Source organism: Moschus berezovskii, chromosome 17, assembly GCF_049115385.1.
Source record: "Moschus berezovskii isolate FMDL1 chromosome 17, NW_MosBer_1.0, whole genome shotgun sequence".
Lineage (NCBI taxonomy): Eukaryota > Metazoa > Chordata > Mammalia > Artiodactyla > Moschidae > Moschus > Moschus berezovskii.
In genome coordinates, this window is record NC_142476.1 from 12,060,664 (window position 1) to 12,077,928 (window position 17,265).

General features: G+C 61.8%; 1 protein-coding gene across 2 annotated transcripts in view; it reads right to left on the reverse strand.

The window, feature by feature from the left end:
* SYT2 (synaptotagmin 2) overlaps positions 1-15,107 on the reverse strand; it is a 74,041-nt gene extending 58,934 nt beyond the window's left edge. For both annotated transcript variants that reach the window (XM_088845195.1, XM_055418912.2), the window contains exon 1: positions 14,934-15,107. The gene's annotated coding sequence lies outside the window, so the exon portion shown is untranslated. The remainder of the gene's footprint in view (positions 1-14,933) is intronic.
* Positions 15,108-17,265: the final 2,158 nt, after the last annotated feature.

Below are 17,265 nucleotides of genomic sequence, written 5' to 3' on the forward strand. Positions count from 1 at the left end.
ACACACTCACAGACACACTCACAGACACACTCACAGATACACAGACACACTCAGACACACTCACAGACACACTCACACAGACACACACACTCACAGACACACTCACAGAGGACACACACACAGACACACTCACACAGACACACACACTCACAGACACACTCACACAGACACACTCACAGACACACTCACATAGACAAACACACTCACAGACACAGAGACACACTCACACAGACAAACACACTCACAGACACACTCACAGAGGACACACAGACACACACACTCACAGACACACTCACTGACAAACTCACTCAGACAAACAGAGACACAGAGGACACTCACAGACACGCTCACAGACACACACACACACTCACAGACACGCTCACACAGACACACTCACAGACATGCTCACAGACATGCTCAGACACACACTCACAGAGACACACTCACAGAGACACACAGAGGACACAGGCATGAGCAGGGGACACTCCTGGGGGACCTTCTGCTTCCTCCTGGAAAGAGCTACCAAGGCATCTGGCACTGCACCCAAGTCCCGAATCCCATTTTCCACTCTGTTAAGCAAGCATCATGCGTGGTCCCCCAACCCCCAACATTACAGGAGAACTTGTGGGGAAGAAGTGTGGCCTGACCGGGCCCGACCGGGCAGCTGAGGCAGGGGGCCTGGGGCTGGAACAGCTTCCCGACCCCAGAAGGAGCTTGCAAGACATGGAAACCTTCGGAGGAACCGAGCCATCTCCCAGGGTCTTGCAGAACTTGTGAGTGCGGGCCAGTGGCCTGCGCCTGGAGCAGGTCCTCAGGCAGCCCCCTGCCCACCTCTGAAGGTGATGGAGCCCCGGGCAGGGTGGCAGAGGAAAGATCACATGTGACTCAGGATGTGCAGACTCTGGTTGTGGCCAGCAAGTCCGTGGATGGATAAACGCTCCAGGGAGTGGCTCCAAGGGGGTGGGCACCACCCAAGCCAGGGGTGGCGGGGGCAGCTACCCCTCCATCCCCACCTAGGAGCCAGCCCCCCAAGTGAATCCCATCCCCGTGACCCCCTGAACACAGGCTCTGCTGCACTCCCATCCTGCAGAGATCGGCGGGGGGCGGTGCTTGGGCAGGTGATGGCGGGAAAGACTAGTGCAGACCCCTCTCTGACACACACAGACATGCCCGTCCTCCCATTCCCCAAGGGGGCCAGCCAGCCTTCTCAGCACACGGCTGCTGCAGCTGTAATTCTACCCTGGGGTCCCGGTGACATCATTTACCACCCACCAAACACATGACCTTAGGCACATCACCTCACTCTTCCGAGAGTCCTTCCTCGTCGGGGAGATGAGTCCGCCCTCCGGGACTGTTCTAAGAACTGGGGGGCAGGCGTGTGTCCCCCTGTCCACTATCACCATCCCACTGCCTCTTGGACACCTCGGGGCTGCCTGCTGCCTCCCCTGGAAGTTCACCAGCATTCCAAATGTCGGGCAATAGAGACACCCGACAAAACAGGCAAGCCCAGTCCCCAGAATTGAGGACTGAGGGCCCTGCCCCTCCCCGAGAAAGTTCACCCTGAGAAAGATGCCCCCTTCGCTCTGGGAAGCACCCTCCACCCCAGGGTTCTGAGAGTCAAGGGAAGCCGGGAGACCCACACCCACCCGGAGGGCAGCAGAGCATCTGATTACACAAGCCTGCTTGGTCCCCACAGAGTATCTCACGCAGGAGCAACGATCCATTAGTCACCATCAATTATTCATCCCTGTCAGGGCCAGAGCCAGGCACACAGCAGGGAGCAACTGGAGCTGGGACCAAACCCACCCCACCTCCAGTCCCCCGACCTGCAGCCAGTAGTCTCTCCCACCCGGGGTCCCATGGACGCCCACCTCTGCAAAGTGACACGGTATCCAGATGGCTGTCACCCTGCTGAACAGATGGCCAGCAAGGCACCGGCCACGGTGAGGCCAACACTCGGGAGCCTCCCAACAAGGATTTCCAAGAATTGAGAAGCACACAGACCTGCTCTCTCTCAAGGTCGACAGGCATGTCTGGTGGTAGATGTGTCTGGGCAGAAGGCCCCAAGCTCTGTGTCCCCAGAAAGATGCCACTGCCAGTGCAGCCCCGGCCTCTTCCTGAAAGTGCCTTCCCCAAGGAGAGGTCACAGAACCCCAGCCTCTCGCAGACAAAGAGGACAGGCCCTCAGGACCAAGCCTGCCAGGCAGCAGGTCCCTCTAAGAGCACGCTGCTGAGTGCCCACAGACAGGGCCCCTACCCCAGCATTCATCCAGTCAACAGTCATTCAGCATCTTCCAGGGACCAGTGCCAAACAGGACGCTGGTTTGCACCCAACAAGCCCAAGTCCTTGCCGACCTGTCTTCCTGAGAGTGGGTCGCAGTCAGGCTTCATGGATTAGCTGTTATTCACAGGGCCCAGGAGGAGATGAGACGGGGAAGAGCTTTAGGACAGAGCCTGGCGCTCCCACAGTGAGGCAGGGGCCCCAGCTTGCTCCCCCAGCCTGGCCCCGTTCCCCAAAGCCACCTCCTTGTTTGGCACTGGTTTTCCAGATGGGACCCGGGCAACAAGCTCTCCTGGTGCCAGAGGGCAGCCCCAGGTCTCCTTTCCTGCCACAAGAACTCTGTGTCCACACACGGACAAGGTCTTGTCTGCCAAGACGTGCCCGCTCCACTCCTGGATCTGGTCCTATCCATCGGGGAGGAAGGCAGCAGACCACCTGGCGGTATGAATGGCATGGGGCAGCTCTGCCCGACGTACAGTCTGGGGGAGGGGTCAGGGAGGGGAGGCCTGGGTGGCAGGGACCCCAAGCAGGCCCCTGGTATCTCTGAGTGCAGTGTGAGGAGAGAGGCACCCAAGGGGAGACAGCAGGTGGCCCTGAGTTTTGCTTTTGCTGGGCAAATCCTGAGGGCCCTAGTGGCCCCATGAGGAGGGTGGCAGCTGAGCTGTCTCTCATAACTCAAGGGATGAAGGTTAGACCTTTGGTCCAGGCATGTGCCCTGGACAGGAAGCCGGAAGGATATGGATGATCAGCTTTGGAGGGCACACAGTGGCCCAGGAGGCACTGTGGGTGGAAGGGTGGAGGGGAGGGACAGACAGGAGAGGTTTCCTCCACCCAAGGGTGTCCTGCACTCCGGAAGCAGAGGAGCGGCCCTGTCCAGGGAGATCGAGAGGCTGGAAAGCAGTGCTGCCCTGCTCCGGGGCCCTCTGAGTCCTGAGCACTGCCAGTCCCTGCCCACCTTCCCTGGCATGGGGTCCCATTGCATCCTGCCTACCCACACCTCCTCCCAGCTACAGCTGCCTCCACCCTGCAGCTTTATCACCTGTTCCCACCCACTGATCTCAAATCCCTATGCAGCCCTCTCCCTACTCCAACCTCACTTCAGGGCAGGGGCCCCAGGTAAGCCCCACAGGGCAGTACCCACCACAAAAGCCGGCGCCTCCCACCACCCCAGGCTGGACGCTGCACTAAAGGAGTGGATGATGAGGTATCGGAACAAAGACAGTCAACAAGTCACTGATGCTGGGAGACCACAGCCAGGCTGCAGGACCTGAGGTCATGTATTCCCAACACCCGCAAGCCAGCGGCCTGCCAACCCGGCCCACGCCTGCCTCGCTGCTGTTAAAGGCCTCCTGGTGAAGGCAATGCAGACACCGGGGCTCACCGTGCAGTGCTTGGAGTCCATCGCCCCGTTCTATTGTAAACAGTGAACCCACGGGGAGAAGGAGGCGTGGCCACGTCCCAAAGGGCGGGAACAGTGCCCACAGCACCAGGTTTCCCCTCACCCGCCGCGTCTGTCTCCCCAGAAGGTCAGGACACCGCCAGCCGGACCCTCCTTCCAGGGAGCCGCGCCGGGCTCTGTCCATGGTGCTGAACCGCCCACACCGCGGCCGGTGATCTCAGCACCCTGAGGCCTTGGCATTTCGGGAGGTGCCTTGGGGGGTTCCATCCTTCTATCATTATCCTCCAATTAAAAATAAATAATGTTTTTAAAAAGGGGGGGGAGGTTCACGAGGGAGGGGACATTATACCTATGGGTGATTCACGCTGATACACGGCAAAAACCAACACAATATTGGTAAAGCAATTATCCTTGGAGAAGGAAATGGTAACCCACCCCAGTATTCGTGCCTGGAGAATCCCATGGATGGAGAAGCCTGGTAGGCTACAGTCCACGGGGTCGCAAAGAGTCGGACACGACTGAGCGACTGAACAGAACAGAACAGAATTATCCTCCAATTAAAAATAAATAAATTTAAAACAACAACAAATAAACAGGAAGATGTTCTGGAGCACGGAGATGGGGAAGTGAACCCTCCCAACCTGCTCATCACCTACACTGGGCATGGCCACCTGACCTGAGAGGCCGAGATCCTTTCAGAGAAGCTAAAAGCGAGAAAACAGGACCAACCCGGTAAGCCTCAGGAGGAAGGAATTCACATGGGAAATGTGGAGCCTACGTGGGTAACAGGAGGACATTTCAAGGATGTTGGGGGATGCGGAAGGGTCCTGTCAAGAGGCTGGAGATCAGGTGTCAGGATCTTTCAAGGTCATACGTCCAAAGTCCAGAACCGAGGGTCCAAAGACTATAACCCTCCTATGGGTCCTTGAAGTCCAGTGGGGAAGGGGTCAAAACATTACACACAGAGCATCTGTCCTCTGTTAGTGGCAAAGTAACTTCAGATTAGGTTTACGTGCTTCTAGCATGAACCCTGAGATTCACTGGGAACATTTAGAAAAATATCAAGGTTGTGTTGGAAAGAGGGGGCTGAGTCTATCCTGAGCCCCAGACTGGAGTCCCTGCTGAAAGACCGAGAAGCCATACTCCTCGGGGACCTGGCTCTCGATTCCCTTCTAGCCTAGGGGTGGAGTGATGGTGGCTTTTGCAGGGCAAACATTCTGCAATTGTGAATGGACCACACCCAAAAGAGAGCTCCTTCAGCAGGAGCCGTCAACCTCCTGGGTTTACACGAGCAGAACGGGTGGAGGGGCACTTGCATGTCTTCCTGCAGCCTTGACTCCCACACACGCTCCCTTACCTGAGACCGTGCGACCACACCTGGCCCCGATCGCCCTGCTGAGCCCCTCCACCCTGCAGCGTCCTCCCCGTCACTGAGCGCAGTGACCCGCCTGACCGTGGCTCCCCCCACACGGCCACCCCCACACCCGCAGAGGCCCTGGGCCCACGGCAGTCCCGCTGCTCAGCCTACCCTTTCCAGACCTACCCCGGCCCAGCCCCTCCTCTTGGCAGGCAGTCCCACCACCTGCTCGGTCTTCTGTCACAATGTCCAACCACATTTCTCTTCAGAAACGCCCTCTGCATCCACTTTAAATACTTCACTTGTCAGGTCAATCCTCGGACCTCGTGAATCATTTTTAAAGACATGGAGAGTCTCCCTCATGGAAGTGGGGTGGGGGTCCACCAGACCGCCCACCCACCCACATACACACGGAGAACCTGTGGCCATGGGTCATGACAAAAAAGCCCAAGGACACAAAGGTCCCTGGAGAGGGCATTTGATTGGCCCTGTTTCCAGGGACAGCACTGTCCCAGGATTCCCCAAGGAGTCTGTCTCCCGCCCTCATTTCTGGGTCTGAAGCATGAAATACCCTGGCCTCCCTTCACCCCCAAGCCCAGCCTCCCCAGCAATCACACCACCGGCAACTAATACACTTCTCAGAAGCCATATTTCTATTACAGTAGGACAAGAGAGCAAAGGTGTAATTGGGCTCGATGTGATGGAGTGTGACAACTCAGTTAGCCACATGTGTCATCAAGGGACGTGAACTGGGGACAGTTTATGCCCAAAAACTCATTTCCAAGAGACATCCAGACGGCGCTGACATCAGTGGCAAGGCGAAGAGGGAGCCACAGACTTGTCTGAGGGGGAGACCTTGGAAGGTCATCCACCACGCCGCCTCCGCACAAACACTCTCCCTGAAAGGCTCTTTCTCTGCTTTTCTGGAGTGTCTGTCCGACGCCCTCACTTCCCCCGTCTGATCACCTGCCTGATGTCTCAGCGTGGCAGGCAGGAAAGTGCTGCCTGATGCCCACCCTGAGTCCCGCGGGCTGCCCCTGTCCATCTCCACCCCTGACACCGGCCACCTGGGAGGCCCCAGGCGCTCAGCCTGGCCTCCATCCCCTGCTCTCTGCAGCAAGGGTCACAGAGTCGTCCTGGTCCCAAATCCCTGTCCCAGCCTCAGGGGACAAAAGGCACTCTGGCCTCTGCAAACCACGACACTTTCCTGGGGCTCAGAGAAGGGCCAGCGGGATTTCCTTGCCCAGCCTCCTCATTTGACAGAGGCAGAAGCACTGACAAAGAGGGAAGCTGGAAGCCACCTGGGAACCGTGGGCAGAGATGATGCCCAGTCCCTCTAGCACCAGAGCCCGCCCCCCACCCCCCGCCCTGCAGGCCGCACACTGCTGCACAGGAGGAGGATAGCACACAGGTGCCCGCAGGACCCCTGTCCCGGGAGAAGGCCCCTCCACAGCCCGTGGGTCTGGGTGGGCCCCCACGACCCCCACGCACTGGGCACCCCATCGTAAACCCTTGGGACACTGGGCAGCTTTTACTCCACACCAGTTACCGTGATTGTAATGAAGGGACCCTCTTTTGTTTACTGCCCAGTTCCCTGAGACCGTAAGGGTCCTGAGGGCAGGGCCGGCTCACGCAGTCCTGGCAGGGTGCCTGCCCGCGGACACTCCTGTGGGAGTGAGTGAGTGAGTGCAGGCCTGGGGGCTGGCTGAGGGCACACAGGTGCGGGGCTGCAGGCCGGGGCCTGCCTCTCCTCTGACACTGAGGATAGAGAACAGGCAGCATCAGGACGCTCCCTCCACAGAGGCCTGGGACACAGAAGGGATTCTTGAGGCTGAGTGCTGCTTTGAGAGGCCCCTGCTCCAGGCGAGCCCAGCCTGCGGCTGAAAGGACTGAATGAGTCCACATGCTTTCATGTGCCTTTCCCCCTGGCCTTCCCCAAGCACGTGTCACCAGGGCAGGGCCCAGGTCCTGACCCAGACGCACCGTCTCACCGCCTCCCGCCAGCCCCTGCCTCAGCCCCGCAGCCCCGGATCAACTCCAGGAGGAGCTGCGGCCTGAAGGTACAGCCTCAGGGTCAAGTTCATTCTCGATTTCCAAGGAACGAGAGCGAGAGGGACCAGGGCCCACGGGCAGGCGGCCCACACTGCGGCAGGAGTGACGCGCGAGTCTGTGGTGTTGTGGATCTTCCCCATTCTGAGTCACACGCCTGGAGGTGTCCCAAACCCAGACAAGAGGGAGATGCTCTCTGAAAGGGGAGCCAGGCCGCGTGGGCTGAGAGGGGCACCACGGATTTTTTTAAGGCCAGAGCTCAGGGCCACAGAACTTGAGCCCTTGGGGTCCCAAGCGGCCCTAGAGAGGCTCCAATCACTGCTGAGTTCTCTGCCCACTAGTCCAGCCCAGGGCCATCTCCAGTCACCTCGGGGGCATGGGGAGGATGAGCTGAACGGGGAGCTGGGAGAACGAAGAATTCCTGCCGCAGCTGGAAAACCCCATGGAGCACATCCAGGTCTGAACACCCACCCCCAGCAAGGGACACACTGCTCCGCTGACCCCTCTCATGGGAGGGGTTGTCTTTCCCTGTCTTGATCTTCCCCTACTCCTGGGCTTTGGTGGGCAGCCCAGGACGGCTGACCAGGAAGCTGCCACGTGCCAGGGTGGTCCCTTACCGCGCGTGACCGCAAGGAGCAGACGTGGGGCCTCCAGTCCAGCGCTCACTCTCACCCGGAGGCTGCCCTTCCAGAGGCTCCAGGCCTCCTGGCCCCACGCTCCACTCACCCTCCCGGGGTGATCTGACCGCAGCCTCTCAGAGCCAGAGCCGCGAAAGCCACGGAACAGAAGGTGAGACTTCCCGTCCTCCCACCTTGGAGCCCAGGGCACTGAGTCGCAGCCGCAGCTGTGCAGACGCAGGACCCATCACGGGCCCGCCCGCACCTGGCTCATGGCGCAGGGAGAGGAAGCGGGCCCTCAGCCTCGCAGGAGGGCCGGGCCAGGCTCCACCACCGCTGGGGCTAGAGCACTGACTCTGCATCTCAGCCCCGGTGCCCCCTGGGTCAGTGCACCATGCTGAGAATTGCTGTCCCAGGAGCTCATGGACTGGTGCCCCAGGCCATACCCCGCCTGTCAGTCTCCACTTCGCAATGAGAGCCTGGTCCCCACGTGGGCCGTCCACTCCAGCCGCACACGAGCTCTCACCCTCAGGACACACAACCGTGGGCACAGACTCGGGGGGCCCTTCTCGACCCTCCCTATGCTCACCGTCCACACCCCAGGGGAAGCCGGGGTGCCTCCCGGGCTCTGCAGGAGTGAGGACTGGCTGCCCTCAAGGCCTGTGCTCCCCGGGCGGGGTCTCCCCGGGAAGCTCAGACCTGGGGCGAGCGGCTGCCCTGCCCCCCTGCCCCCAGCGGCCCAGTGCCCAGCGTCAGTGAGCAAATCCAGCTTCCCACTGTGCCTCCCCTCCGCCTCCTGCAAGGCCAGGCCTGATTCAGATCCAGGGCGGCCTCATTAAAGTGGTGCCTTTCCTCCCCGGGGGAGAATCAAACTGGGAGAGCAGGCTTGTGCCTGCACCTTCCTGGGCTCCCGGCGGGAGGCTGGTTGTCAGCCCCCAGCCCCTCATCCCTCAGGCAGGACCCAAACCTCCAGGTGGGAAGAGGGAACCCACAGGCCCGGCCCCCGGCCTCAGACGGGCTGGGTTGGGGGGCACGGCTGATGCTGAGGGGAGCCAGGCAGCCTCGGGAGATGGAGGAGGACCATGCACTGGCTCTGCTTCTCAGACCCAGGGGGTCATAAAGCTCACAGAGGGCTTCCTCTCTGCAGCAGCAGGAAAGTGGCTCCCTCTGTCAGCTTCCAAAGGGAGGGGGCACGCGACCCGCGGCCAACAGTTCAGAGCAGAGTCGTGGAGAGGGGCCACCTGCTCACACCTTCCCTCCCTGCGACCCTAGGCTATGACTCTGTCCTCCCTCTGCAGCTGACCACTGGGCAGCCTGCCCCATGCCCACCTGCGCCAAGGCAAGCAGGACGCCTAGGAGAGCTGCGGGCTGCTGGGCCTCATGCACAGCCTGCGGGGGGCGGGAAGGCTGAGTGCCTCCCCGCCCCCCGCCGGGTTCATTTCTGTATTCCCGTCTCCCTAGGGCCAGGCTCACAGTTGCAGCCGCTACACTCCATACAAACGCATGGAATGGAAGAATTACACACTAATTATAATATTCCCTAATTGCTGACTCCCCGGGGTCACTGCATCAGCCCAGTTCTGGAAGCCCTGCTAGGGCTCTCCGTGGCCTGAGGGTGCCCCATCCCAGGCAGACGTGCCCTCCCCACAAACGCCTGAGGGGAGCTGCCCCCTCAGCTGCAAGTCCTACCTTGGTCCCAGAGGGCCGGGAGAGGGGCTCAGGCTTCCTGGCTTCTTGCAGAGGGAACGGAGGGCTGCCCACCCTGAGGAAACCTGGTTCTGGTAGGCAGCTGTCCTGGGCAGGGAACATCTCGGGGGCCCAGCACCACCCCCACCTCCACCCTGTGGGTGCCCCCAGCAGAGAGGGCGTGGTGAGGCCCAGCCTCCCAGAACCGTTGGGCCCTTTCAGTCCGTCCACACTGAGACCCGAAGGAAGGAGCATGGTGGGACCGGTGGGGGGGTCCAGCCGCCCCCGCCCAGCCAGCCTGGGAGCGGGGCTGTGAGTCCCATGAGTATCCCGGCTTCTCAGACCTGGACGGAGGGGCAGTCAGACACCAACCAGACCCCAGCTCCCTCTCAATCCCCAGAGCCCCCAGTATGCACACGCACCAGGCGTGCATGCACACACGTGTATACACACACACACAGGTGTGCTCAGACCTGTGTCCTGGCTGTCAGAGGAAGCCTGTAATTACCCAGTCACGACCTTGGGAAGGCTTCTGGTGCCAAGGCCGTCAGGTAAAGCTGCTGAGGCCGGGCCCCCAGCACCCCTCAGATGCGCCCACCACAGCTCCCCCGCCACCCCTTCAGCTCGGGCGCTCCTGAGGCCGCCAAAGCCCCACAGCCGGTCCCACGAAATCCCCGCAGCAGGGGAGGAGGCCCACTCAACTCCAGCAATTCCATCAGGCGTCTGATGCCTGATTTCCTTCTTCTCCTCCCTGAGGACCCGCGCAGGTGGAGGGGCGGGAAGGTGGGGTGGGGCTGACGGGAGGACAGTTCTGAGCGCTCAGCTGCGACGGCTGGGAGCGCCCAGAGCCGCCCTCCACCCCAAGGAGGCGCTCTGAGACCCTCAGCGGGTCATGGAACTTGTCCAGGTGTCTGTCCTCTCACTGTGATATGGGGCAGCAAAGGCTGCGACGGCTTCCCTGAGGACCACAGGGACGGAGCTGAAGGCTGTTCACCATGGGGATGGACTCAGGGATGGGGAACCTGAAGCAGCAGGTGGGCCCCCGGCTCCATGTCCCTCGCTGAGAACGCTGAACTCCGAGGCCCGGCCAGCAGCCAGAGAAGACCTGTCCTGACTTTACAATCACAGCCGGACCCCCAGTCTGGGGCTGCCTGGTGACACTAAACCCCTGAGGTTCGGTGGCCATTATACTGGCCCCAGCAATGCTGCCCCTCTTCCCAAAGCGGTCAGGGCTGGCCCCTGCCTGGTGTCTGGTCAGATGGTCTCTGGGCCAGACAGGTGGGCAACAGTGGAGGAGCTCCAAGGAGGGAGCTCTTGGGACCCCTCTGTGACCCTTGCATTTGGGGGTCCTTCTTGGTGGGTAACTTTGGACACCTGGCTGAAGCTCAGACATCTTCAGAGGAGGGGCTGGTGGCCAGGGGCTCCCCCCAGCAGTCCAGACTCACAGTCACTGGCCAAGGATCCAAATTTACCCATCACTCTGGCCACCCCCTGAACCATCAGTGCAGGGGTGAAAATGTAGGATTCTGGGACAAACCCTTCCCAGAAACTAAGTTCTGGTGAGACACGACTGGGAAGGCTGAAAGCCAGAGGGGTGAGATGCTGGAATGGCCTCCGAGGAAGTGACAGCCACCCGTACTTCTCTTGAGTTTTGAAAAAAAAAAAGGCTGGGGGTGAGGGTGGGGGAAGGGCTCCCCTTAGTTGGGGAAGCCAGAAAGAGTCTGGTCTGTGTGCAGAAGCAACTTGATAATGACAAGGCGCTGAGCTGGCATTCGCCACGCTCCGCACTGTTCAAACGCACTACAGGAATGAGCTCGTTAACCCTCCCCAGAGCCGGTGTCACCCACGTGAGCTTTATCCCCATTCAGCAGGCGGGGAGACTGAGAGCAGAGTTTGACTGAGTCCCCACGGTCGGTGCGAGTGCCTCAGACCGACCCCTGTGACGGGACTCTCCCACAAGGAGCCCACGGGCTTCCTGCTCGGGGGACGCAGGCCTGGACCCCAGCTCCCCGACCGGTGGAGAAGCAGCGTCAGCTGGGTGCCTGTGCGATGATGGTTCATGTAGGGGGTTCAGAATTCTGTCTGTCCGGTGGGACGTGTTAACAGTCACCATTTACTGAGAGCTTACCCTGTGGCCAAGTGTCCTCAGCTCTGTTTTACATATGAGACCCACCAGAGCAGGTCAGGTCACCCCATTATATGCTCTCCAAGCAACCTGTGTGCTCGCCTAACACCTGTCATGGTTGTGGTTAATCATCTATGTAATTATCTGTCTAACTGAGTTACTCACTGGACTGTAAGGGCCATGAAAGCAGTAACCAGGTCTGTTTCGTTGCCGGCGCCAAGCACACAACAGACTCTCAAAAACTAAAGGCGGAATGACACAGAAACTGCTGCTCAGGGCGGCTGAGTAGCCTGCCTTGGCCCCCAGAACACAGAGTCCAAACTGGCCGGGGGCTGCATGCTGTTCGGTCCAAACCAGTGTCCACAGTGAGCGGACAGAGCCGCCAATGAGCACTGGCTGCATTAATGAAGTCATACTCTGTAATTCGTGTCCTGGGGATTTGAACCCAGGCCTGCAGGGCTCCCAGCCTCTGCGCTTCCCAGGTGGCGCTAATGGTAAAGACCCTGCCTGACAATGCAGGACGCGTAAGAGACTCGGGCTCCATCCCCGGGTCGGGAGGATCCCCTGGGGGAGGACGTGGCCAACCTCTCCAGGATTCTTGCCTGGAGAATCCCATGGACAGAGGAGCCTGGCAGGCTGCAAGTCCATGGGGTCACAAAGAGTCAAATATGACTGTAGTAACGTGGCGTGCATGCACGCCTGCCTCCTACATTAACCCCCCCATACCGAGTAAACACCCACGACTGTTCCCTGTGGCTGCCATTTTGGCTCGGAAAGAATATCCACATCACCCTGACCCCTGAGTTGTCTGGCTCATGAAAAGCAAGCCCGCTGCAGCTGGACCTGACGTCGGGACTGTCCAACCACCCAGGCCAACGACCCAGCTGCAACGCTAGGTGAAACAGTTCCTCCTTTGCCACAGCCTTCGACCACCCACGAGGACATTCTGCCCGGGGAGGGGGTGCTCTGCCTGGGAGGGGTTGACGAGCCACTCTCCCAGCCCCAGAGCCCCAGCCTCCTTCCCACCATCCTAACCATCCCCCCCAACTCCCTCTGCCTGCTCTCTGAGGGGTCCCAGCTGAGAGACGTCAGAGCCGGAAGAGACTGAAGGTACACGAGAGGTCAGACTTGCCTGGGGTGGGGAGTACCAGCATGGAGAGGACAGGGAAGGGGCTTCTGCAGGTCTGTGCTGCACCAGAGACAGTCCTGTGGCATCTGCCTGAAGCCGCCTGAGGGCGGAAGGCCACAGTGTAAGGTCAGAGAGGCTGGCCCAGCTCCAGAAAGGGCCTCCCTGCCCCTGCAGGTGCACAACAAGAACGCGCTGTGCCCGGGGATAAAGCCAGCAGCAGTCAGGAGACGAAGCCAGCCGCAAGCTCTTCTGTGGGGAAACACCAGCACCTTCCTCTTTCCTGGTCCTGATCTGTGTGTGGGAAGCAGGCCCCGAAGCTGAGACACTGAAAGTTGTATTTGCATAATCCGCCCCCCAACCTAAAAGCTGTTGCCTTAAAAAAAGCCCTGGACTGCTGGACGAAACTCTCAGCAGAGTAGTCAGGCTCCTCCTCCCGGGGACGGGGGCCAGGTCCACGTGCGGCTAGACATGGAGCACTTATCTCTTCCCCTCTTCAGTTTTCCAGAAGCTCCCGGCTCCTTGGAGAAGGGGAGCTTGCGAACCTTAAGCCCAAGAGGTGCCCAGAAAAAGCTAAGTCCCCCTGGGGCATCTGCCTGAGAGCCAGCTTGGCAGAGGCTGGTCCCTGAGGAGAGGAGCCCAGGGAGAGGCCCCCGCAGCTCTGGTCACTCCCCAGGGTCGTGCAGAGCAGAGGCCCGGGCTGAGCTCCCTGGGCGGCTGCCGTGTGCCTGGCTAGGACCCCTGGCTCACCTGGGAACCCAGACCCATGCTGCAGCTTGCAGGGCCTGCCAGGCCGTGGCCCACCAGGAAACCAGGCACGTCCCACTGCACCAGAGCTGCCCTGCCCCTCCCACTGGCCCCCAGGCTGAGCCTTAGGGGCCCTGGGCATGGCTCTTCCCTCTGGCTTCTCTAGGGGTAACAAAGATGCAGCCTGGAGGTCGGACGTGGCCCTAAGCAGGGGGAGATGACTTGGGAGGGTTAAGGGTGCCCTGCTCTTAACGGTCACACCCTCTGATGAAGTGCCCAGGTTCCCGGGGGCCGGTTCCAAGGACTGAGGACATGCTGTTACACATGGAGCCTCCCCTCAGGGGGGCAGCGGGGCCGGGGAGGGTGCCCTCCAGCTCCCCGTCAGACCCTAGCTCACCTTCCTCTCTCTGGGTGTCCCCAGATCCTAAGGTCCTCCTGTCCCCCAGCCCACCCCCTCCAGGCGGGGAGCCCTCTCTCCTCACTGCAGTGCCCCCTCCTGGGTCAGCGCCTCCTTGTCCTTGCACTCCTGTGTCTCTGCCGCCACCGGGGAAAGCAGCTCTCCTCTCCTTGACGGGGGAGGGGGCGTGCTGCAGAGGGAGAGGCCAGGCTTTGGTGACCCCACACCATGGGCCGGGGGTGTCCTGGCTGCACCTGTGGAGTGTGGGGATGAAAACAGGGCAGGAGAAGGGATAAGCCATGTCTCTGGCGTTGAAAATTAACCACTCTGTGCCCAGATTTGGGGCAGGAACAGAGTCGTAGGTGGGGTAAATGACAGGGGTCCAGAGAGAGGGAGGGGCTGCCTGTGCTTCCTGGCCTTGGGTGCCCGGCCGGCCGGAAGGCGGGCTGGGCTGTCCGTGGGGGGAGAGCTGCCCGGTGGCGGGAGTGCTGCCCGGTGCGGGGGAGGGCTGCAGCGCGACGGGACGTCCTAGGTCTGCTGAGTCATGAGATTTGGAAGAGGAGAGGGGTGCCTGCAACCCCTCGCATCCCTGCCCCAGCTCCTCCGGACCGTCGACTGCAGACCACCCCGGGGTTTGCATCCGCGCCGTCTCCCCGACCCAGGGTCTCTACCTCCTGGAGCTCAGGATCCTCCCTGCTTCCCCCCACGACGGCGGGGTCGGGGGTCCCCGAAGCTTGAGGTGGGGGCAAGGAGAACCTCGGCCGGAGACCGCTCAGGCGCGCAGGGGCGGGCGAGACGGGAGTGGGGACGTACCCGAGGCGCGGGAACAGGGTCGGGGGCGCAGAGCCCGGGGGCGCAGCGGAGTCGGCTCGGCCCTCTGCTCCGCAGCTCGTCGCGGGGGACCCAGGGAGGGAGCTGCCCCCTCCTCCCCCCAAAACCCGCAGAGCAGCGGCTTCCCGCCGCTCGGGTCCGGCTCCCCAGACGCCTCATCTGGACGCGCGCAAACTCCGCCAAAGGACGGTGCGGGCGCCCGGGCCCCTCGGCCTCAAAGCTCCGCGACCGCCCGCTCCCGGGAGCGGACCCCTTCAGTGAGGAGCAGAAACTTCTGAGGAGGCGGAAGCAGCCCCTCACCGCGGCGGTACGACTCACCGGGGTGGCCAGCCAGGAGGGACCCGCGTCCCCGAAGTGAGGGCCGGCGGGCTGCCGGCGACGGGCGAGGGGGCGTCCGCTCGGCCGGGAGTCCCGCGGCGCCCCGGCCCCAACTCGGCCGGAGTGTCTTTGCCGCAAGACTTGCTGAGCTTGCAGCCTGCGCCGCGGCGAGGAGGCGCGCGACCCGCGGAGCGCGCTGCAGTGCAGGGAGGCGGCGGGGCGGGGCCAGGGAGGGGCGGGAGGGAGTGGGGGCGGAGCCCGAGGGGCGGGGAAAGGGGCAGGGCCAGGAGGAGGGCGGGAGGGGTTAGGGCGGGGCCCGGAGGAGGGCGGGGCCGGGCGGAGACGGGCAGGAGGCGAGGGAGGTGCGCACCCGCGGAGCACGCTGCCGTGCGGGGCCAGGGACGAGGGCCGGGGAGGGGCGAGAGGGTGTGGGGGCGGAGCCTAGAGGAGGGGCGGGGCAAGGGCGGGGCCCGGAGGAGGGCGGGGCCGGGCGGAGACGGGCAGGAGGCCGGTAGGCGCGCGACCCGCGGAGCACGCTGCAGTGCGGGGAGGAGGTGGGGCTGGGCCGGGGAGGGGCGGGAGGAAGCGGGGGCGGGGTCGGGAGGGCGGGGCGGGGCGGAGCCCGGCGGGAGGTGGGAACCTGTCAGGAAGGGGCGGAGTCCGGGGAGAGGGCGGAACCCGGGGCGGCGGGAAGGGCGGCGGGAGGGGGCCTGCCCCGGGCAGACCCGGGTGCCCTACGCGCACCATCTCTGGGCTCTCAGAGCCCACTCCGAACTCCTGCTCAAGGTCAGGAAGGGTCGGACCGGGAGCCGGGCCTCGCGGACCTCACCCAAGAGGGGCTGCCTGTCTCGTGCCAGCTCCGCTCAACGTCCCAAACCCACTGCAGCTCGAGGCGCCATCACTGGCCACAGGAGCCCTGGTAGCCGATTGGGGTCTCTGAGCCCCTCTCCTCGCCGTCCTCCTCCTCGGAAGGTCACCTCCACCTGCAGTTGTTACCTGGAGGGAGGGGTTTCTCAGCCTCGAGCTTTGGTGAGGAAGAGGAGGACCCTTGGGAGGTGTCTGGAGCGGGTCAGAGAACAGCCAGGGTGGGCAGAAGCACGGGGAGGTGGGGGGGACGGAGCAGAGGAGGGCCGATTATCACAGGACAGGGCTTTCCACACGGGCTGGCCTCAGAGCTGAGGTGGGTTTGGGTGGTTTGCAGGGAGCAAACAGCCCCCAAAATGGTCCTATGGCCAAGTAGCTGCAGACAGTCAGTGGAGGCATGGAAGGGCTGGGGTAGGAAGCACCAGGTGCTGCTCTCCCTCCCAGGGCCTGGAGGAGCAGCTCCGCACCTGGACCTCCTGGAATATATGAATCTTCTCGAACTCTCTTGGAGTCCACTTGATCACCAGACGGCAGTATCTGCCTCTTCCAGAGATGACCAGAGAGGTTCCTGCCAGAATGCACCTGACCTGAGCTCAGTTCTCAGTAACACTTCCTGAGTGAGGGGGAATACCGAGGGGGGCAGAAAGAAAGCTTTGAGGGAGGGGGGCAGGGAGAGGAGCAGGGCATTTCCGTATCACTCATGGAGGCTGTGGCAGCCAGCTTGCCTCAAGGGGATGGGGGTCCTGCGGGGTCCTTGATGAGACTGAAGCTGCACCTGCCCGAGGCCTAGAGGTCACCCCCACGCACAGGGCAAGGGGCAGTGGAATCTGAATCCAGAGCACGAGAAGCATCTGAGTTGACACCTTCAGGCTGCCCACCCCAGCCGGCACCCTACATCCTGCCGCCCCGCTGGAGGGCCCGGGTCATCCTTCCTGCTCCCCAGCTGATGACGCATCTGCAGGACTCAGGCCAGAGAGAGGGCTGCAGTCTCCTGGCACAGAACCCAGCCAAGCTGACTGGGCCGCCTCACTGCCTACCACTCTAGTCAAAATCTGTGTCACCTGCTGGCAGGGCTCCTCCTAAATGATCCCAGAACCCAGGGGCAGAGGGAGCTGGCCTGCCTCCCAGACTATTTAGAGTCTAGGCTGTAGTCAGTTTGGTTAAATGAAAACTGTGACGTTCCTGGCCACGGCCTCTGCATTAATCCATCAGGACCACTAGTGTTGGCTACAAGCCTAACTGGGAGCTCAGCACCCCTGGCACCCATTCCCCAGGCTCTGGAGCTGAGAGAAGGGTGGGAGGGATGCCCACCACTCACCCGCATTACTAGATACTTTGCTTTCCAACTGTTCCTCCTTTGAAAGAAGAGCCTGTGGTCACCCTAGACGCTGAACTGCTGCTCAACTAGGCCATCAGGGCAATTTCTCTGTCTCTGTACAATACCATTTGAACCCATGAAGGTAGGAGT